Raw genomic sequence first — 23,299 nt, 5'->3', positions numbered from 1 at the left:
TTTTGTTCTTTCTTCTCACAAGTTGTCGCACTACTTCATCACTATCTTCACCATATCCCCAACCTACTTCAACATTTAATTCAAAGATAAGAGCTTTATCACTTAGGTAGTAAGGTTCATCACCTCCTAGTTTACCAACTAGGCTATCCCTAGTGCTAACATTTGACTCATCATACTCTATATCTGGACCTTTTTCACCAACATTAACCTGTTCATCTATTGTGCCTCTACTTCTTCTTTGTGACATATTGAAATGTCTTTTACTAGCCCTTATATTAATATATTCTTGATAGACATCATTGTCAATATCACTGTCCCAACTAGTATTCCCTTCTAAATCTGAATCATTCTCTAAATCATCATCACTTGAATCCTCATCTATTGAAGGGTCAAAAGACTTGAAAGGTATATTAGAAGAAGGAGGCTCATCAGGAGGGTTGGAAGAAAAAGTGAGAGTAGAAGGCTGAAAATTAGGGTTAGAAGCATCACCCTCATTAATAGGGTTCAAATGTTCCTCACTTACCCCATTGTCACTTATACTGGGGACATATTCCAATTCAAATTGGGTATGATCAGGTAGACTCACCCTATGTGAAATATACACCTCAAGTTCATCCCCAAATAACCATCCTATTTAACAAAGAAATCACATTGGGTTAAATATCCTAGATATTTAATGTAGTCTCTTAACTCAAAGTAGGACATCATATCAACATATTTATCTAATAACCCAGTCACAGACCCACCAAGATATTCAAGTTGGGGACCAAATTCTATTTCACCCCAATGATACCATCTTAAAGTTGCAAGCACAAAATACATTGAAAGATACCTGAAAAAGAAACAATTCAACCACACAAACACATTAAAATCAATAAACAAAGAGAAAAAAAACCCCACCCCACCCCAACCCACCCCGACTTGACACACACCAAAAAAAATTTCTGAGTTGTACATGTTACTACAAACCGTAACAGTAACAACACCAAATGCAAAAAATCAAAAAACATCCAACAAACACGTAGTACATGCATAAGTCAATATGTTCATATTTGCATCAATTTCACTAAATTATGACCTAAAAATATATTCCCCCCCCCAAAAAATACAACTTCGAAAAAGTCATCAAATCGACAAAAATTTAACAAAGACGTTGTACATGCATAAGTCAATATGTTCATATTTGCATCAATTTCACTAAATTATGACCTAAAAAAATATTTCCCCCCCAAAAGACTTAACTTTGAAAAAGCCATCAAACGTTAGAGACATCAAAACTATAATGCACAAAACCCAAGCCTGTAAAATCCTCTACTCTTACGTTAATACATATTTTTTTCAACAAATTTATCTCCCAAAGACCTTCAATCTCCTTAGAATATGAGCTTAGAGTGTATGTCGCGAAAGAAAGGAAAGAAAAATCGAAGTAAAGAGAGAGAGAAATGGGAAATGAATGAGAATATGTGTTTGGGGATGTTTTTTTAGAATCGGGTCGGGTTATTGGGTTAAACTCAACTTTTAATAATTAAATTATTTTTTAAAGAGAGAGTGCCAACCATGCGCCTAAGGGTTGCTGAAGAATACAGTCAAAATGGTGTATTTATAACGGATTAAAGAAAAATCGTGAAGTAATAGGTCGAAAGTAAAGTTTAAGTGTCTTTTTGAAAAACTCAAACAAGATCATGGGATCTTTATGTATTTTCTCATATTATGGCTATTCCCACTTGGAATGGCTACAATATTTTACTTATTCGTTCCTCTTACCAAGCTCCTAGTGTGGCACCCCTTTGTGGTTAACCTGGTGAATTTTATCTTGCTGTCCATGTATTACATTCTCTTTCCTGTTCTGCTATTTATTAGTGTTACAATTGCTAGTACTCCCTTTATTGTAGTAGGCAACAGCTACCGGGATATTATACACCACAACAAGAAACCCTTCTATCTCAAAGGTCTAGAAGAAGATTCAAGTACCATGGATGCTTATATTATGCATTCTGTAAGAGCATCTCATTAACTTTTTTTCACCATAATTTACCTGTTAAAGTTTGAGTGATGTGATCCATATCCTAATTGCAAACATGTCTTGGTTATTTGACGTGTTATGCAGCTCAATCATAACTTTAGAATCAGGGATCTTGTAAAGAAGAACGATGCAAAACTAGCTAAGCTTCAAGAGAATGTGAAAGCAGATGTCCTTAACAATGAAGCCTTTCTTGACCGTGGATTTACTCACCCTATATGTTTATTCTTATTCTTCTGACAATGAATTTGTGTGACATAGACACTTGTTATCTATGAATGCGGATTCTTCATTTGCGTTAGCATACCCGTCGATCGGGTGTGATAAGGGGTATGATACGGATGGAGCTACTTTTTTATTGATTCTTCTAAATACACTAGAAATTAGCCAAAAACTCTTTGTACTCGCACCAAATCTTTCCCTACACCAGTACTAGATATCAAGTTTGGTAGTTTAGTTAGAGGTGCATCCTTGTCTTGTTTTCAAATGTATTGATTGTCAGGCTTCTCGTAACCTGTTATATTTTTCTTTTCGTTTAATCATATTTTCCTTAAAAGCATATTAATAGTTTGTGGCAATGTATTCATTAATATAATACCAATAGATCAAAGTGAGGCATGTTATTGCCTTTAAAACCATTGATATATGCAAAAATCATTTTATACCCGTACATTCGTGTGTCAGTTCAATTCCAAATATATGTTTTAAAATGTCAGTTATAAAGTCATAGCAGATTCCAAATACTGTACTTGCAATCTATAGTGACATTTTTCTAAACCACCAGAGGATCAAAATGAGGGGAATGCGGACTCTTCACTTTCAATGCCGCAAAAATACATTAATTTTGGAGAATCCGACACACACCCGTTGACATTCTTGAAGAGTCCGAGCAACAGAGTAGTTGATTGATTGAAAAGATAATCAAAGGAGGATCTATGTTTATATTACTCGACAGAATCCTGATTAGTGGCTTTCCTGTTAATTTCCACCCCAAGCAAAGTAGATATATGACTTCTATTGTAGGTTATTTATAAATCATATAGCAATTGGAAGTGATTCTAAAGACAGAAGGGGTTTGTTTTAGCGGTACTTCAGAAAAGAAAGTTGATTAGGAAATCCTTACAACAATTATAGAAAAACTCCACCCCTTTAGAAGCTGTTACATTAATCAGAGAAATTAAACTGCTAGCCCTAAAGAGCCAAGTGATAATCATATAGGAGAAGTAGTAGTACCATCTTAACATTCTTGTTTTCCATCTCTGGTACATTATAAGGAACAAATTCTTGGACCATTGTCACCACTCTGAGTATTGAAAGGCGATTAGCTCGAAAATGGTTAAGAAAGCGTATACCAAAGTCAAGAACCTTGCATATATGTTCTTTGATGCTGCAATTTAGATCTTGGTATAGCAACTGATCAACTCCTTTCTCGTTCAAGGTTGTGCGTACCCAAGTAGCTAGATCTTTCTCCCCGAGTTCTGGACCTACTGGTCTTTTGCCTGTGACCAGCTCCAAAATGACCACTCCAAAGCTATATATATCACTTTTTTCATTCACATGAAGTGTATATGCATGCTCTGCGATGAATTTCGCTAATGTTAGTTTTAGCTACTTTAAAATGAAATTGCAAGCTTTCCAAAAATATAAATTACAAGTGCAAATATAACCAAAAAAGATGACTAAAGCCAGTGATATAGTTTGGACAAAGCAATACCTGGTGCAATGTAACCATAAGAACCAGCGATAACAGGCATGGATACGATACCACCTTTGATGGTTGCTTTAACAACTTTTGCCACACCAAAATCTGAAATTTTGGCTCCAAATTCATCATCCTGCAATATGTTAGTTGACAATCACGGTGAACTATTTGAGGAACACAATCATGGTGCAAATACGAAAGTCCCTCAGTTGCATCTAAAGCTATCTTGAACCTCAACGGCCAATCCAACAATTTGGCCTTGCCACTGTGCAGCAAATCGCCCAAAATTTATGTTCTGCAATTTAAAATAAGAATTTCATGAGGAATTTATTTGAAATTCTTTTTATTTTTGTTACTTTTTGCATCTGTATACAAATTATTTAAACTTTGACTTATATGTCATATTTGGCTAGTATTTACTCATTTATTTGCATTCTCTTGTTGCAGGTCAGTTCTAAAGTTGGATGTCTACTTGTGTTCAACAAAGATATAAATGTGAAGTTAAGAGGTATAACTTACATTGACATTGATGAACTATGCTTGTATGCTTGTATTTGTTTATTTTCATCACTAAATCCATATCGCATAGGATACTTCTGCAAAGACCATTTTGAATATAGCAGCCTGTCGTGATTTTCCCTTAGCATTTGCTATTGTCCATCTTAGGTACTGTTCCCAATTAGTAAATATCATTGGAGTTCTTTATAATCTGATCAAAATTTGGTTCCAGGGGTAGTCAATAAAAGGACAGAGACAAAGAAATGTTCCCTGTTTCATCAGTTTCTTGACACATCACATATTTAAAATCCATACTTATCCCCTAACTTCTCATCACACATTTAGGATCCGTACTTCTCCCCCAACTTCTCAATCTGTCCACAGTAATATGTACTAGAATATTACTTTACGAATTGGCAGTTAAGTTTATGCTTATTTGTCTCAATAGGAAAATTACTTTACTAAGCCACTATCATACCCTACCCATAATGATCTCCCAAGCAGACTCCAAATTAGATGAGGATGTTGGTGAATGATGGTCAAATTTAATCGTCAAACCTTTTTATATAGATAGTGTCTTAACTTTTCTCTCCAGTTCAGTTATGTAACAGGCTTTTCTCTCTTTTGAGCGAGAAGTGTTGATTCACCAAATTAAAATCCTGTAAAATATGCTAAAAGTCAGAAACATAATGTGGTATTGTATTTGGGTTGTAATCTGTGGTATATAAACATAAATTTTCAGACAATGGTGCATTCTTAGATGCATCAGAATGCTGGAGCCCTTTGCTGTAAAATAGAAACAAATTTTCCCTATGGCAGTATGTGCGCTTCGTGGACAAGAGGCATTTTAGTACTTCCAACAAACTACATAGTTTTCCAGAAAGATAGCTCGACAAAAGAGAGAAGCAATCGAGACCTCATTTTCGAGGAATATTATCACTAGCTGGAACATATATTATGTAGATTATGTAGTCAGCAAGCTGAAGTTGGCAGCTAGGTTGTCTCAACCAGATTCACGGAGTAGTGTATCATTCTAACGCTGGAACATTGGTTATTCTGATGCTTTGGAACAAAAGCTTCATCCTTAACATACTCATGTACTGCTTTGCAAAGCTTTTATATTCTTTATTAATGCATCTCAAAGCTTTTCTAATAAGTTTTTCTTATTTTGTGTCAGCATTCAACTCGCTGATGTTTCTAGATAACATTTAGTCCACTTTTGGGGTTAGACATTTAACTAATTCTAGTGTAAACTTTACATATATTATTATATTGGAACATTTATTTATCGTTTTCTTTAAAATTTTCTACTTACAGATTCTGAAGATTGAAGAAAAGTCAAGATGCAAGTTCCGACGATGCACAAGCTCATTATTATTTTGCTATGTATGCAAATATTATGGAAAATTTCATTCTATCTTAGGATATTAACTATGTTTTTCTGTTAAACAAATATTGAAACTAATATTGTGGGATATTAACTAAGTTTTCTGGTATCTGATTAGTATATTGTGTTTTTGTATCGAGATTCTCAATAGCAATTTGATATCTACTTGATGAAATTTAATATTTTGTGATATCAAACTCTAGGGTCATTTATTGTCAGTTAGGGACTAGAAATTCTTTAAATGTTTATCTTGGATTAGATATGTTGCTCACCTTTAAAAGTTGATCTAAGACTAAATGTCGCTCTTCTTTAAGGGTTGATCTAGGACCAGAATGTTGCTTGTCCTTAAAGGTTGATCTAGGACAAGAATTTTGTTCGTCTCAAAGAATAATGTAAGATCAAGTAGTGGCTCGTCCCTAAACGATAATTTAGGACCAGCTAATTGTTGATCGAAAAAAAGAGGTATAAACAACCAGGTAGTTAGACTATTTGGGATAAGATATATTGTCGCTAAAAGATAATTACGATCGGGTAGTTAGTCTATTTAGGATAAGATATATCGTCGCTAAAAGATAATTATGACCAGGTTTTTTGCCATCTCAAAAGGCTTTTAGGACCAGCTTATTAGACTCGTCGCTATTGACCTTTTGCGGCGCAGCCTATCAGGACGGGTCGCGACCAATTTTTTCTTGTCCTAAATGATCAATTGGGACACGGTTTGGACTTTTTGGGATCAGATTTTCTTTTCATATAGTTTTTTTTTTTCTTGCAGTGTATCTCACCCCCGAGAGAGGAGAATCAGGTCTGACGTAGTTCCGAAAACTTGTTCTTTTACTTGATTCTGATTTCTTTTCACTTTTATTGACTCTTTTTCTCTTTGGGACTTTTTCTGACTCTATTTTTCTTGACACTCTTTTCTTTTCTTTCTTCTGGATAGATTTGTCTCTTTTCTTTTCTTTTTGAAACTTTTCTGACTTTGTTCTTTTGCTCGACACTTTCTTTTGAACTTTGTTGACTCTATCTTGATTCCAAAAGAGGGGTATGAAAGAAAATAGAATTAAGGCTCAAACAAGGTAAACGAAGAATGACACAATGTTTGGATAGCAGAATGAAATGCCTTCGTCATATTAATCCCTGAAAATGCAAGTGCATATTATGCAATATGATACTGAAAGATGAAGATCATTCATGACATTTTTTACATCACTAACTTGACCTGAGCATGTGCGTCACTGCTTCTTCTGCACTTTATCTAGCATACAAACTCACTTTTATCGTACATTCCTCACATTGAATGACTTATAATTTCATAGAACTGATTATCTTCCTGTTTCTCTTGTATAGAGATCACACGTCCACTATTTAACCTAATTGAGACATGCCTTTCAACTGATGACCAAGTTATTCTTGTGATTCTAAAAATAATTGCCTTAATTTTCAAAGAAGGCTTCAACTTGTCACCAAATGTCTCAGCACTCAACCTATTTTCTCAGATGCTTTTTATAACTTTGTTCCTTTGATTCAAAGTTCATGCTTAAATTGAATTTTAATATCTAGCTAAAAATTCCGCCAGTATGTCATATCACTAGAGCCGACATAAAATGTACTGTGTAAAAAAAACAAACAAACAACACATATTTAAAACACAAAGGAAAGGGGACACTTCATTTAGTTGAAACGAAAGATAAAAGGATTAGAACATAAATGACAAAAGGACAAAATAAGATAGATCCCGAACTACAACCCTGAAATAATTTGGGTAACAGAACAGAAAACAAAACAAACTACTAGACCTCTTTCCAGTAGGTTGAGGAGTGACTTCTCAATTGTTGAGCCTAACATCTTAGCCATTGGTTTGCATATCAACATGACTAGAGTTTCCATCGCTGTCAGACACATTCTCTTCAACAAATAAGTTCTGGATCTCCATCCTTAACTCATTGTTTCCCATATATTGTGCATTACTGTGCGTTGATGAAGGATTTTGTGTGACCTTTGTAGTGTCAATGTATTGCACTACAATCAATTCTTCTTGAATCATCCTTTCTATTTCTCTTTTCAAAGCACTACAACCTTCAATAGTGTGACCCTGAACATCAAAATGATATGTATATCGTACATGAGGATTAAAATTTCTTGAATATGTATCAAGAGTACACCCAAGGAGAGGATTAATCATGCCCAACTCTCTCAATCTTTGGAATAAACTGGCATACAACTCCCTAATTAGTGTAAAATTATCCTTTGACTTCCTCTTCTTTGCAAACTCTGGCCTGAGTTGACACTTGAACTTAGAAGTTCCTTGGTAAACTTGTTGCAGGTGGCATATGGATTTGATGTGTAAGATCGGGATTAAGACTGATAATATTGTTGAATTGGACTTCTGAAGTTCTGCTTTTCCCCTGGAACAACAGTAGGTACGTTTTCCTTCTTCTTTCCATCAGTTCTCCTTAATTGATTGCAATATCGTCCTAAATGTTTCACGACATCCTCATGTCTATCATGCTCCTTAAATTTTGATATCATAAATCTTGGAGAAAGGTTGAATCTTGAAGACATGTCCCAGTCTTTATATGAAACATCTTCTTTACCTTCAAGTCCTAGGCAACTTTTCATAGCATTTGCTACACTCTTTACTTTTCCAACAATTTTCTCTTGCTCTTCTGGTATGTCAAGCTTCTTGGTAAGAAATTTTGGTGGTCCGGTTAACTTAACTGTAGGCTCAAGAGTACAACAGTGATTATCAAGAGTATTGAATATAGACTCATTAGGAAATTGGAGAAGCACAAACATTAGGTTGATAGCTAAAGTGGGGGCCTCAATACAAGGTTGAGCAACAAAAGCACAGATGGTATGTGATGCTATGAATATGATAGGCTTATACTGATGAGATAAATAAAGATTGGTGAAAGTATTGGGATACATTTGATATGGAATAAATTTGGAGGCATGCTGTGGTGCATCAACAACAGTAGGAAACTAACTTTACGATTGTGATGGAAAACTCAAGGAATTTGCGGGGTCAATAGTGGGGAATGGGGGAGGAGGTAGCCCACTGTCCCAAGCTCGATACATTTGCATTATTTGTTGCCTTAATCTCACAATATCTTTCTTTAAATTCTCATTTTCTTGATTCTTTATTTGGTCCATGATGTCGCTCTCTATATCCTTGTAGGACACAACTAACCCTTCCTTGAATTTGGTGTGATGTGGAGGACCAGTCAAAATTCCACAAACCAACCACCTTAAACTAACTGAACAAGAGATAACAAATGCATTAGAGTTCAACATTTTCTCAAAATATTTTTCTTTTTTTTTTATTTTTTGAAAATATCACTGAACCGAATAAGGGCGCCTACGTATCTCACTCCTGAGAGAGGAGAATCAGGTATGTGTAGTTCGTGAAGTTTTGGCACAGCATGACCGATCAACCCTCTTTCTTTTTCTTTTTCTTGAAACTTTAAGAAGAAAAGAAAATAGCAAATTTTCAAAAGAATTGACGAAAATCTTTTTTGAATTTTGAAGTTTTAAAATCCCTATACAAAATGAAACCTATGATTACCAAAGAAAAATCTTTTGGAGTTTTCGAATTGCATTTCATATACGACAATGAAACTTGAAACTATCAAAGGAAAATATTTTTGTAGTTTTCTTTTAAAGATGTATATGAAACACCTACTCTAAATAAAAAGTGAAGAAAATCTTTTTTAAAATTTTTTAAATAAGATCACCGGAACCTAGATAATACAAACCAAACAATGGAATGCACCAAAATAGCCCAAAACAGTCCACAAACAAAGGGAAAACCTGAGAGCTCAATGACACCTATTCTCGCCCAACAACAACAACACAAAATTGATAAGATAATAAGGAGTTTTACACCAAAACGTGATGAACAAGATGATAACAAGATAACAACTCAACAAGAGAACAAGACAACAAACGATATTGGAATTACAAGAATAAACAACCAACGATTACAAGAATGTAAAGATAAATAGTGAGACATACACTAATAATAATACCCAAAAACCCAAATATGTATCAAATCTAAGGACCCCTAAGACTTATAATAGCAACACCACACTCCTACAAAGACACAAGAGAGAATCCATCACTCAAGCACCAATGTTTCTAAGCAAATTGCAAACACAAGTAAATCCACACTTGAAAATGCCTAGTTACGGTTTGGACTCTCTCTCAAGAGAAATGTTCTTTCAATATCTTAAGACAACTAATGAACTACAACCCTACAATGTTCTATTTATAGTATATTACAAATAAAAGATAAAAAGACCAAAAGAACCTTTAATGAAAAGGTTTCAAAATGGCACCCATGAAGTGTGCTTTAGGGGCGGCCTTGGTGTACACTAAGACCCTTCTTTACACTTCAACTTACACACTCATACAGTTGCATTCAACATACTCCCATCCATCAATGTTCATGATCGTGCCCGTATCATCCTCTCCATCTTGAGAGGAATTTGACCACAAATTCATGGCCTCACCTCGTTTAGTTAGACACATCACACGCTTCATCATGCGGCCACACACTTTCTCCATATTCTTTATTTTGCACTTTGACTTCATCTTGCTCTCCATCTTGAAGTTTTCCATCAATTTCATCTAATTCAATGCCCACCTCTTTTACAAGATAGTATAATTTTTCCTCCCTTAGGATCACATTCCTTCGGTTTGGACACTCACTAGCCTTGTGCCCCCACCCTTGATATTTGAAGCATTGAAATCCCTTGGAATTGAAGTGGAATATGGTTTACCTTCATACCTTGGATGATGCTTTTGGGAAGCCTTGGTTGTCTCGGGTTGGACAGCCTTAACCTCTAGTTGTTTAGCATCGAATGAGCTCTCCTTGAACTCCCTTTCAACCTATAATGCCGCTTGGAAGATGTCATCTATAGTGTCACACTTATAAAGCATCATGTAAGTAGAGATGTCCCTGTTCAACCTAACCTTGAAGTGCACAATTTCATGACTCGCTTAATCCCCTCGGTGATTTAAGTGTCAACATCAATTGTTGAAATTCTTCATCGTAAGCCATGGAACTCTTGTTCCCTTGTCTTAAATTGTACAACTTGGCAAGGAGCTCATGCCTATAAGTCTTAGGCAAGTACCTTTGTCGCATAAGGTTCTTCAACCGAAACCAAGGAGGGGGTTATCCCTCAACCATCTCATTCTCAAATCATTTAACATACTCCAACCACATATTAGCATACCCCTTAAAGTGAGCTATAGCATAAAAACTCTTATTTTCTTCGATGAGATCATTAAGTTGGAATATCTTGTTATAAAATGACTCCCAAGCAAGATAAGCCTTGGGATCACTCTCGCCCTTGAAGATTAGAAGCTAACTTTGATGTAGTTTATGCCCATTTCTTGGTTTTGGTGTCCATACCTCACCTCTCAACCTAGATCACCATGTCTACCCTCATTATTTCTTCCTTTAAGTAAGCATCATCATACGGCCCATATCCCTCTTGTTGTTCCTCTCTACCATATACCTCTACATTGATAGGTCTATTTGGGTTAAGTGGAGCTTGGAATTGTGGGATGGAAAGCATCATCATATGGCTCATATCCCTCATGTTGTTCCCCTCTACCATATACCTCTACATTGATAGGTCTATTTAGGTTAAGTAGAGCTTGAAATGGTGGGATGGGATTTGGTGGAAAGTAAGGCCTTTGATTTAATGGAGTTTGGATTGGATGGTTCGGGTTCGGTGGTATTTGGTTTCCAAATCCTTCATGTTGGACTTGGTGAAGTGAGTGGTGGATTGATCTATCATAGTATCAGCTTCGGAAAGCATTTGGTGGTGGTTCTGTAGGATTGAGCATTTGATGTAAAGCTTCGTGGGTAATGGTGGTGGAAGCATTTTAATCATGTACACTTGAGGAAACATGGTGCTGGAGAGTCGAAGGGACTCTCCACTTGTTCTAACCTCCCACTCATTGTTGACATATCCCCCTTCATTGTTGCCAAATCTCCTTTCATTGTTCCAAATTTTGTGCCCAATCTTTCAAGTGTTTTGGTGATAGCCTCAAGAGAGGCTCTCATAGTATAAGAGTATTGTTATCCATGGTTTGAGACGTGGTTCCTCCCATTGTCAATGTATCTAAATGAATACCTACAAAACAACAAACAATTAGTTGTAAAAGAAAGGTCCTCACACTCTCTCTTTGTTTCTTTGACCCTCGGATTCCTCACTCTTAAACTCACAAGTGTCGTAAGTTTTCTTGTACTCCGTGAGATGTTAAGAGGTGAACCAAATGATTACAACAACTAAAAAGAATAAAACACACATGGAACGTAAATGCAAAGAACAGGTTAAAAACCAACTCACAATCTAGTAAATGGTCACTAGCTTGTAAGTTTGTATTAGAATCAACAAACAAAACAAGAGAAATAAGAAAATGAAACTAACAGTCCAAAATTTGAACTTAAAATTGTTGAGTGAATAGTAAAAGGTGACGTAGCAACCTTGGATTGGTTGTATTTTAACAATTTTTATTCACCAACTTGAAGTTTTTTTATCACTCCTCAATTTAGAATGGTGAAGATTTGTTATTAGAGGGAAAACACAATTCAAACACAAGCCTCGGAGCCTTTTTTCAAATTCAACTTAAAAAGGCAAGACTTGACTTATACCTTTTTCTTCAAAAGGTGGTCCTTAAAATATGAAAAAGTGGTTGTCAAATCTATGAGTGATGTGAACAAGTCATTTCACCAACAAGTACTACACCTTTGTTCTTCACCTTTTTAGATCCAACTTGCACTTTTATATTTAACAAGATATGAAGGTGGTGAGGAGCTTTAAGAGCAACAAAAACCACCACTAAGAACAATAACAAGATCCACACGGCCACCCAAAATCCACAACACAAGTTCAAACTTAGATCTAGACTCAAAAATGTTATGGAGAACAAACCTAATACTAAAAACAACAAAACACACCAAATAACTACTAGATCTAGACTCAAAAGGCAAGGCTCGACCAAAACACAAACAAGAACACAAGTCTCGGCCAAGATCACAATCTGAAGAACAATACTTTTTTTTAATTTTTCAAGCAAGAAAGTCCAAGATTTATCTTGTGGGAATAAAATCAGTCATGCTCTGATACCAAATGATACAAACTAAACAATGGGATGCACTAAAACAGCCCAAAATAGTCCACAAACAAAGGGAAAACCCGAGAGCTCAATGACGCCTATTCTCTCCCAACAACAACAACATAAAATTGACAAGATAATAAGGAGTTTTACACCAAAACAGCCACCAACACGTGATGGACAAGAAGATAACAAGATAACAACTCAACAAGAGAACAAGACAACAAACGAAATTGAAATTATAAGAACAAACAACTAACGATTACAAGAATGTAAAGATAAGTAGTGAGACATACACTATAATAAGACCCAAGAACCCAAAGATGTATCAAATATAAGGACCCCTAAGACTTACAATAGAAACACCACACTCCTACGAAGACACAAGAGGGAATCCACTACTCAAGCACCAACATTTTCAAGCAAATTGCAAACACAAGTGAATCCACAGTTGCAAATGCCCTAGTTACGGTTTGGACTCTCTCTCAAGAGAAGTGTTCTTTCAATATCATAAGACAACTAATGAACTACAACCCTACAATGTTCTATTTATAGTACATTATGAATAAAAGATAAAAAGACCCTTTATTAAAAAGGCTTCAAAATGGCTCCCTTGGAGTGTGCTTTAGGGGCGGCCTTAGTGTGCACCAAGGCCCTTCTTCACACTTCAACTTGCACACTCATGCGGTTGCATTCAACACAGTCACATTCGTCCATGTTCATGATCATGCCCGTATCATTAGAAGGGCAGCCTACGTATCTCACTCTCGAGAGAAAAGAATCAGGTATGCGTAGTTTGTCTAAATTGAAAAGTTAAAGATTAAATAATGAACTGAACCCACGCGTAGTTCGTCTAAATTGAAAAGTTACAGATTAAATAATGAACTGAACCCTAACTTGAGAGACATGATCACACACAGAAGATAAAAAATATTAATAAAATCTTTTTTGGGAGTTTTAATTTGACACTTCACATAAAACAGACATCAACAACTATGAAAGAAATTTTTTTTTTGGATATTTTTGTTATACGAAAGTACAAAAATTCTACCATTTTCTTTTATTTTTCTTTTATTAAAAGCTTCTATGAAGGAATTTTTTTCTTTTGCAATTTCCGAATTATGAATGCTTCCTAAAGAGAACAAGACAAAAATCTTTTTGATATTTTTGTTTTTGACAAATGAATTCAAATGGTAAAAATCTTTTTGATTTTATTTTGAATTGTAAAAAACAATAGCCATAAAATATTCTAAAAAGAAAAACTACGAAACTTTTTTTTTTTGACTCACTTTTCTTTCTCTCCTTTTTTTCTTTTTTCTTTTTTTTTTTTTTCAATATTTTCTTGACTATGCACTTTACTTCTAACACATGCTTTCCCTAAATCAATCTGTTAAATGACTTCATCACCCTAAAAATGCAACATTTAGCACGTAGGAATGTTTTTAAGGTGGGTCTCCTATAAAGAACCAAGTAGATCCCGCTAGGTCTCAGTATGATGTAGATAAGCATGACTTAAAGGCTGACCTACGCTAGGGTCCACTAACAAGATTGTTTGGGGAGCGTATGGTCGATAGCGGCTGCAACAGCTTTCCACCCACTCCATACATCTGACGGCTCCCCCTCCTAGAATAAGGGTGACTCAACTAGAGTTTGTGTACACGACGTGTACTTCGAGACTTGTTGCAAAAAAATTGATCCGGATTATGCAAATGATGCCAGATATAAAGTGGTAACACATAAGAAAAAACCGTAAACACGTAACACATACGCATCCAACAATGGTAAAACAATAACACAAATAATGACACAAACAAAATGTTGATACACCTATAGTGTCAAACTAAGCCGATACAACTTCAAAAATAAGCTCGAATTCTGAAAAATTCCCCATCAAAATCGATTGAGATATCAAACCCTTTTTTCACCAAAAAGATCGATTTTAAGTTCGAAAAAGGTTTTATTATAAAATGAAAAAAGATAAAGTTTTGTTTCGAAAAGGATTCATTTCACAATTAAATTCAGAGTCGCCAGTTGGCATAAGCCGAGTGTGCCAAGTCATCTTTGAAAATATTTTTTCAATACGAATTGACTCTAAAACTGATCCGCGAACAGAGATTCTGATTAAGGAATTTTGTTGACCAAGGGAAAAGTGTTAGGCACCCCTTGGTCCCGTGGTTCAACCACGATCACTTCATGGAGTATATCGACTCGATACGACACTATTAAATGCATAAATCAAACAAAACACACAATGAGAAGAACAAACAACCAATTTAATTTATTATAAATCGAAATGAAAATATTGAAATGAAACCTAAACTATCCTAACTATTCTTCACCCAACACCTCGGGCCTTGATCACGAATATCTTTCACCTACATAATACGTCGGTACATACCCCGATGAATAAATACAAATGGCCTCGAGGCATTCCCCAACTAAATGAATATATTTTTCAATTTCAACCGACAAAATAAAACAATCTCAAACACACAAAATCCAATTATTCTACAATCATCAATTTATACGATTTGCCTACCCAACTTAGTATTTGTCTACCCATTTGATGGCCTAACACATGATACTATCGAATTTGACAATATAAATAATTGAAATAATTCTTTTGACTAGAACCACCGAAATCTCGAATTCAACCTCAACAACGAACAAAATCAACTCGGTATTGAGAACCGCAAATTCAGACAAAATTATAACCCATAAACGGACCTTAATATGCACCCCAAAACTACAAATCCACAAAGAAACGAGTGACCCAAAATAGTGAGATGCAAATTCACACAGAATATGAACAGCAACGCAATTTCGGGTTGGGTTTGGGGAAGAGTGGAGCTAGTGATGTCGTTTACCGGTGAATTTTGCCGTAACAGCAGCAAGACTGCGACTAGGGTGTTTTTGGGCAGCTAATATGGCGGGTTTCTGGCGAGTTTCTCATTGGAAACAGTCAATAAGCATCGATTTTCCTTCCTCTCTCTCTCGATTCTCACTATCTCTCTCCGATCTTTCTCACTCCGATGCTCGCCCTTTTTCCTAGTTGTGTGCATGTGTATATACTGTTTAGGTGGAAGGATGAGAGCTCCCTGAGCTGGGGAGTGACGATGTGTGTATTTTTCATGAATTCAATTGAAAAAATGGAAGAGTGATATCTGTGTATGTGAGTAATTGTCTTCCCTCCCCCCAAAATCCCCTATTTTCTGCCTCACCGGATTTTGTTGTGTGTACCCATTTCAGTCGGTGTGTGTATGTTGTAATGGTGTGTGTTGTTAGTATGTGTATATGTGGAGGAGATGATGAGTTGTGGTGTATTTTTTCTGTGTGGTGGTGATCCTAGGAGTGATGGTGAGTGTATTGCTGTGTCTTATCTTTTCAAAGAGGGAACAGAAACGTAATGAGGGGTACAGTGTGGGGCCACGTGGGGTAGGGTGATGGGGTGTGAGGTATATGGGTTAGAGTGTGAGGTGGATAGATTGTTAATTTTGTTAGGGCGAGGTCTTAAAAAGTTTTTAAAAATTTGTTGGATTTATTATTGTGTGAAACTTATCACATAGGTGAAGGTATGCGGTAAAATGGGGTAAAAAATAATTAAAAATGACTTTGGAGAGGGACAAAATCACATGTCTATAATGAGGAAGAGAAAGAAAGCTATAACAAATAATACGATAATTAAATAAAAGACACATTACAAGTATGATGCTATATAAGTGAAGATATTTAAATCAATTATTGCTGAGATTTTTTTTAACAATTAAAGCAACTTTCTGCACCGATAAAATTCATTAACTAGTAATTAAGTAGAGAAAATACATCAAATCCCTCTGAACTTGTAGTCAAAATTTACTTTAGACCCTAAACTAATTGGCCAATTATATATCCCCTTAATAACTTTCAAGTGAATTAAATACCTCCTAAAAATATATTACCGCTCTCACAAAGGAAGTTGCACTACACACACGCTCACATCATTACCATGTCACTGCCACGTAAATATTTATTTAAAAAATGGTGCCACATATATATATATATATATATATATATATATATATATATAAAAAAAAAAAAAAAAAAAAAAAAAAAATCACTTTCTTCTTCATACCACCCACCCCCACCCCCACCTCCATTGCCACCCATACCACCACAGCAACATTCACCATTAACACAAGATTTCACTTTCACATTAGCACTATTAATCATATTCATCTTCCACCATTAACAGACCATGTTTTTCGACGTCTACTAACACTTTCCTCCAATTTAAATTTCATTTCAATTTTTCATATCCACAAAGATAAATGAGACTCCCTTCAATTTCAATTTCATTCCAATTTTTCATATTCAAAAAAAGTTATATATATTGTGATGGGTGTGTTTATTATGAAGAGAAAAAAATAGAGTCTTGATCATGATGGGAGTGTCTATTGTGAAGAGAGAAAAAATAGATTCCTCTGTATTCAATGAAAAATTGGCCCATCTGTTCCTTGATTGTGTATGTGCGCATTTCTGGTGAGGTGGGTGTTTTTCGGTGATGTGTGTGTCTTATTCGTTCACTCTTGATATCACTCTGTGTGTGTGTGCAGTGATCTGTGGAGTGGAAAAAGAAAAAAATGGAGTACCCGATCTTCAAATAGCATAGTAAAGAATTTTATCAAACTTTAGAAAGTCTCAATCATATTTGACAATTGAATGAGAAAAAGCCAAGATATTTCAACTTTAATCTTATTTCTTGTGATGACAATTTACAAATAATGCACCAACAATGTGTTGGAGGATGGGGGGTGGGGTGGGGTGAGGGAACCAGGGAGGAGGGGTTGAAGAATTTGAAGAAGTTGTTTTATATATATATATATATATATATATATATATATATAAAGAATTTGTAAAATTTAAAAGGTGAGTCCCGCACTAGCTTCATGAATAAACATGGTAACAAACTTGAAAGATAGTAGAAAAACTGTCCTCCATAACTGCAAGAAAAGAACAACAATTAACATTGACACACTATAGAGTATAGATAGACCAATAAGTCATAAAAAGTTAAATTTCTAAAAAAAATGGAAGACAAATAAAAACTTGAACTGTTGATGATTACCATAACTACAACATTGACACACTACGAATAATCAAGAAAATAGAAGAAATCAAATTCATCCATTGCGGTTCCAACATGAATCGGACAGTAATTAATCTGTGCTCGACTCTTTCGTTACTACTATTTTTAGTTGGTTAAATAATCAACCCACCCTTAGCTGGTCCCTTTCTAAGTAACACATGAGGAAACTACCTGAATTCAGAAATTATAGTAGGCAATAAATAGTACTACTTCATTAACTCACTGCTTAAGATAAACTACCATTAAAGAGGAGAGCAACCATAAAGAGGGGAGGGATCATTCCAAAAGATACATATAACATTGCCACAATTAAGATGTATTGTTACAAATTTCCAGGAAGCTGCACTAAGCTAAAATGGATAATTCAAAAGATTCTCTAATAAGCATGCACTTAACCAATGCACTCAACAGTTGGGTTCTAAAGGACTTATAAAGCTCCTGTCCAATAAAATAACTTAACAGGCAACAACAGTAACTTAACAGCAGTAAACATTTCAGTAAATTGAAGAAACCAAGATTTAACCTACGATTGAATAACTTTGATAAAAGCAACTTTCATTTTGACTTTTTGAGCATAACACAAATTCTTATTTCTCAGAATAATGACTTGTTCTTAAGAGAAGATAGAGAATCTGATGTAAAGCAGAATCATTTTACTTACTACTTCCATGACCCAAATCCCTTACTCACCAAAATCTCAACAAGTAAAATCACAATTTGATAAATGAAATCATAATCTTACCTAAGTTTTTGAGTTTAATCCTTATTTGCTTATTGATAACTAGACATCAACAATGCTTGACTCAGTTTCACTACAAGTCATTTCTGAAAAAATATAAGACACTTGTTAGTCGATATACAATATAAATAAGAAATTATTTTCAATATAACAAATTCAAAATCATAAAATTCTTACCAATTTTAAGTTGCTCAAGATACTTTAAATCCTCCTCGACATTAATTGGAATAGGATCACGTCTAAGCCAATCTTAAAGAAAAATAAGAGATTGCACTAGTTAGGAGTCAATGAACTCCAAAAGGGAACAATAACACGATCTCCCGTGCTAAATGCACATTCAAATGCAACACTGAAAATAGGAATGGCTAAAACATCACGAGCCATCTCAGCGAGAATGGGAAATCTCGGCTCATTAATTTTCTACCAATCTAATATGTCAATTTTTTCCTAATCTGACTCAATCTCTTCAGCAAGATATTTTCCCAACTCAGATTTACTGCTTGAACCTCCACTAATTTTTTTATGTTTCTCAAATTGTTGTTTAGGTCTTATTATTTCTCTCCTTTGAAAGTTTTCATAACCACTGACAGATGAGGATTTTCCAGAATGAGAACAAGTAGATGAAGAGTTCTTTGATTTCTTAATATAATGCTAAAACAAGGCTTTCATATATGCCTCTATCGAATCAGACAATTTGTCCCCAATTTCTTTTTCAAACATATCCAGAATTGCAAAAGGAACATATCTAGTTTGTTACGGGGGTCCAACACAGATGAAAAAAGATCATTTTGTTCATTTTCTCAGGATCACCCCAATACTTTCTGAACTTTTTCCTCATATTTGTTGCCATTTTTTTCAAATGAAAATCTTTATTTTCTATCATCTCTTTCAAAATCAGATCAAGCTCAGCAATTTCCACAAAGTACACACTGTTAGTAATATACTTTGAACCAGAAACTTTTAAAGTAAGATCATAAAATATTTTTAAAAATTTTACCATTGACCTCACATTTTCTCAATCTTCATTTGTAAAAGCGCTTGCATTAGTTCCATCTTCACAAGGAGAGGTATGAAGATAATCCAAAATCCCATTATCATAGAAACTAAATCTTTCAAATGCAAGCTCAAAATGTTGTGCTATTTTAAGCATCAAGTATGTAGAGTTCCTTCTAGTGGGAACATCTAAACATAAAGATTTCTTACAAGTTATCATTTGAGATTCGCAACATTCTTTGAACTTTTTAACTCTAGCGACAGATTATTTAACATACTTCACAGCTTGTCTCACTCGCTTGATAGACTTATCAATTTCCTTCAGTCCATCTTGCACAATAAGATTAAGAATGTGTGACATACACCTCACATGAAGATGTTGACCCTCCATTATGTTATTTCCTCAATTATTTAATTTCTTAGACATTTCTATCACAGTAACATCGTTGAAACTAGTATTATCAACTGTAATACTAAAAACAGTATTCAAACCCCATTCAAGCAAATAATTAGTAATGGAAGCAACTATATCAACACCTTTATGTCTAGAAATCGGATTGAAATTTATCACTCTTTAATGCAATTTTCAATTTGTGTCTAATAATGAGATGTTAGACACATGTAGTTAATTTTTTGTATAGACGTCCAAGTATTTGTCGTAAGATAAACTTTTGGACGGACTTCTTTGAAAACCTTTTTCAAAACCTGTTTCTCTTCATTATAGAATTGATAACAATCTCTTGTCAAGGTTCTACGAGAAGAAATATGAAAGTGTGGGGTTATGACTCTCATGAAATTTTTAAAATCTTCCTTTTCAACAAAACTAAATGGCAACTCATCAACAACTATCATTTGGGCTAAAACTTTCCTACTTCATCCTTGATCAAATGTCCAAGTACCCAATGCCCCTTCCTTTTCACCCGTAGAAGATGACTGAAAAACTAATTTTGTTTGATTGTCTTTAACACCAACATTGAGGCGGTAAGGACATGATTTTTGCATGTAATTATTCATCGACGAAGTGTCATTAATACTTGAAGGAACAAAATAATTTTTCTACAATACTTACATTTTGCTTTCTTAGCTCCAGTTTTTTCACCAACAAACTTGTCAATCCATTGCCAACATTTCGCCCTAGGTTCCATGACCTTTGTTTTCTTCGAAGGTTTAGCTTCAACGATATTTTCAACTTCATTTGGAGATGAAATTGAAATATTTTCATTTGATGCTCCACCTCCACTTACCCCACTTCCAATCTGTGAAAATAATGTACTTTTTTGAGTTTTTAGCCTTTAATCTTAAATTATCAATTTAAATAAAGAATCAAAAACATACCGAATTAGACATAATTGTAAGGTTACTAATCGTGGTCGCCAGAAAACTCGTTGCCTCGTCAAAAAATTCATTGCCAGTCAATTTAAATGCTTGCTCAGTTGTTCACCGCTTTGCCTTCGGTAGATTGTACGCCGGCGGGGGTCTGTAGTTCACCACTCGCTGGTAGATTGTACCTGCTGGTTGCCGGCTGTGTGAGAAAAGAAACGACGTAGGCTCGTAGCTGCGTATGAAAATATGGAATACGATTTAGAAAATAGATATTAGGGTTACTGGTTGGCGTCTTGTTTCAATAATGTATACTGATAATTGATTAGTGATTATATATTATATATATTATTCATTTATTTATAAAATTTTAGTTTTTTGATTTAACTGAATTTTTTTTTGAAATACCGAAAATTGAACCGAAAAATCAAATTTTAAAAATTAAAAACCGAAACCGATCCGAAAAACCGAAATCAAAATTAAATTTCAATTTGTTTTTTTGATTTTTTCGGTTTGAACCAAAATATGCCTAGCCCTAATGACACCTATCTGTCTTCCTATCTAATTGCTTACTCTTCTGGCCATAATATATGATATTTTTAGTTTGTATATTTAATTTTAAAAAAATAATTTTATTACATAATTAAGAATTTATTATAAATTTACTCTTTTTTAAATAAATTGGGCTATATATAATAAAAAAAATCATATTATTAAATAGGTACTATTCAATTAAGAGTAATTTAGTGAAAATACCTCTTACTTTTTAGGATGGAATGAATTTTTAACGACCAACTCAGTTTGAGAAGCCTAACCTAAAGTGTCATTAGATTTGAATTGGCTTCAATTAAGAATGCCATCTTGATACAAGATCAAACACAAACAAGGAAATCAAGAGATCTACAAGACAATAACACTAGAGAATCAAAGGCCCCACTCGATTTTCTATGTTTTCAAGACAACAACCACAATATTCAACAAGATAAATAGAGAACACAAGATTACAATGACTATAGTGAATCGAAAGAGCCCCACACAGCTTCACTATATCAACACATAAACAACAAGATTACAACAACAAGAAAGTCACGGGTACATTTACAACAAAAAAAGAACCAACAGATACATCAAGATACAAGATAAATAGTTAGACCAAATGAAGGGACAATCTTAAGAACCCAAGAATTGTTACACTCTTGGACCCTTAACACTACCCAAGACACAAACCTAACTCTATGTTGACACAAGAGGGAATTTACCTCCTATAAATACCAATATTTCAAGCCAATATGCAAACACAAGTGAATCTTCACTTGTCTAGCCCTAGTTTCGGTTGGGACTTCTAAAGAGAGAGTCTAAAATGTTACAATATTTCAAGTCTTGACAATGATCAACCAAGTCTCAAAAATCCTAAGTTGGTCTATTTATATTACAACACAAAATAAGACATAAATAACAAAAGTACCCTTTTAATTAAAATGCTCCAATGGGCTGCCCATGGAGTGCATACATAGGGTGATTTTGGACTTCATTAACACTTAAGTTCGGGCCTTCTCTCGGTTGTCTTTGACTTGCTCAAAATATGTCCATCTACAAAGTCGTACTCGTATCATTCTCTCCACCTTGAAAAGAGTTTGACCTCAAACTCACAGCTTCATCAACCTCACGGCTCCCCCATAGAATCACCTTCTTATTTTCTGTCCTAAAGTTTGGAGGCTTAGACAAGGACTCCTTGAGTTCATCAAGCATATTTTTGTTAGAAAGTTGCTTGGTATCTCCCCTGGGAAGCATAAGATCATGTACCTACACACAAGCAAAGGCGGTACTAGGCAAAATGCTAGTACCTACGTTAGTGAGAAGTAAACGATTCCCAAGGGTAAGTCCCAAAAGTGAGGACCCCTTGTATCTTTGCTATTTGATTCCCTCTCCTTTGCCTCTATTCTCACTCTTGGTCCTTCCCTTTCTCTCCTTCTTCCTCTTTTCTTTGAACTATCTAACTTGTTGACTAACTTCAGCCACTTATATCAGTGAGAGAGAGTGGAGTGTATACCTTCGGCCATGGTGCTCCAAAGGGTAGCTATTGGATCGTCCATCATGTACGGTAGATTTGTCATATTTCCATGGTCTTCCCAACAATAGTTGGCACACTTCCATAAGAATAACATCATACAACACGTCAAAGTAGTTGGCTACCTTGAACCGTATCACTACGTGTCGGTTTACCTTTAACTCCCCGCACTCATTTAACCATCAAAGGTTATAGGGGATGGAATGACGAATAGTGGGAAGCCTCAAAATATCAACCAAGGTACTACTAGCAATATTGGCACAACTACCTCTATCAATAAGCATAGAACACACAACCCCCTTAATAAGGTATTTGGTGT

General features: G+C 34.9%; 1 long non-coding RNA gene across 1 annotated transcript; it reads right to left on the bottom strand.

The window, feature by feature from the left end:
- Positions 1-3,079: 3,079 nt before the first annotated feature.
- On the bottom strand, positions 3,080-16,109 carry LOC107855856. Its single transcript, XR_001670379.2, has 4 exons — positions 15,603-16,109; positions 4,242-4,879; positions 3,735-4,017; positions 3,080-3,597 (listed from the first exon to the last, which is right to left on the bottom strand). It is a non-coding gene; the product is annotated as an uncharacterized LOC107855856 (long non-coding RNA).
- Between the last annotated feature and the right edge of the window lie 7,190 nt (positions 16,110-23,299).

This window comes from Capsicum annuum, chromosome 6, assembly GCF_002878395.1.
Source record: "Capsicum annuum cultivar UCD-10X-F1 chromosome 6, UCD10Xv1.1, whole genome shotgun sequence".
NCBI classification, from domain to species: Eukaryota; Viridiplantae; Streptophyta; class Magnoliopsida; order Solanales; family Solanaceae; genus Capsicum; species Capsicum annuum.
This window is presented reverse-complemented; position numbering and strand designations above follow the sequence as displayed.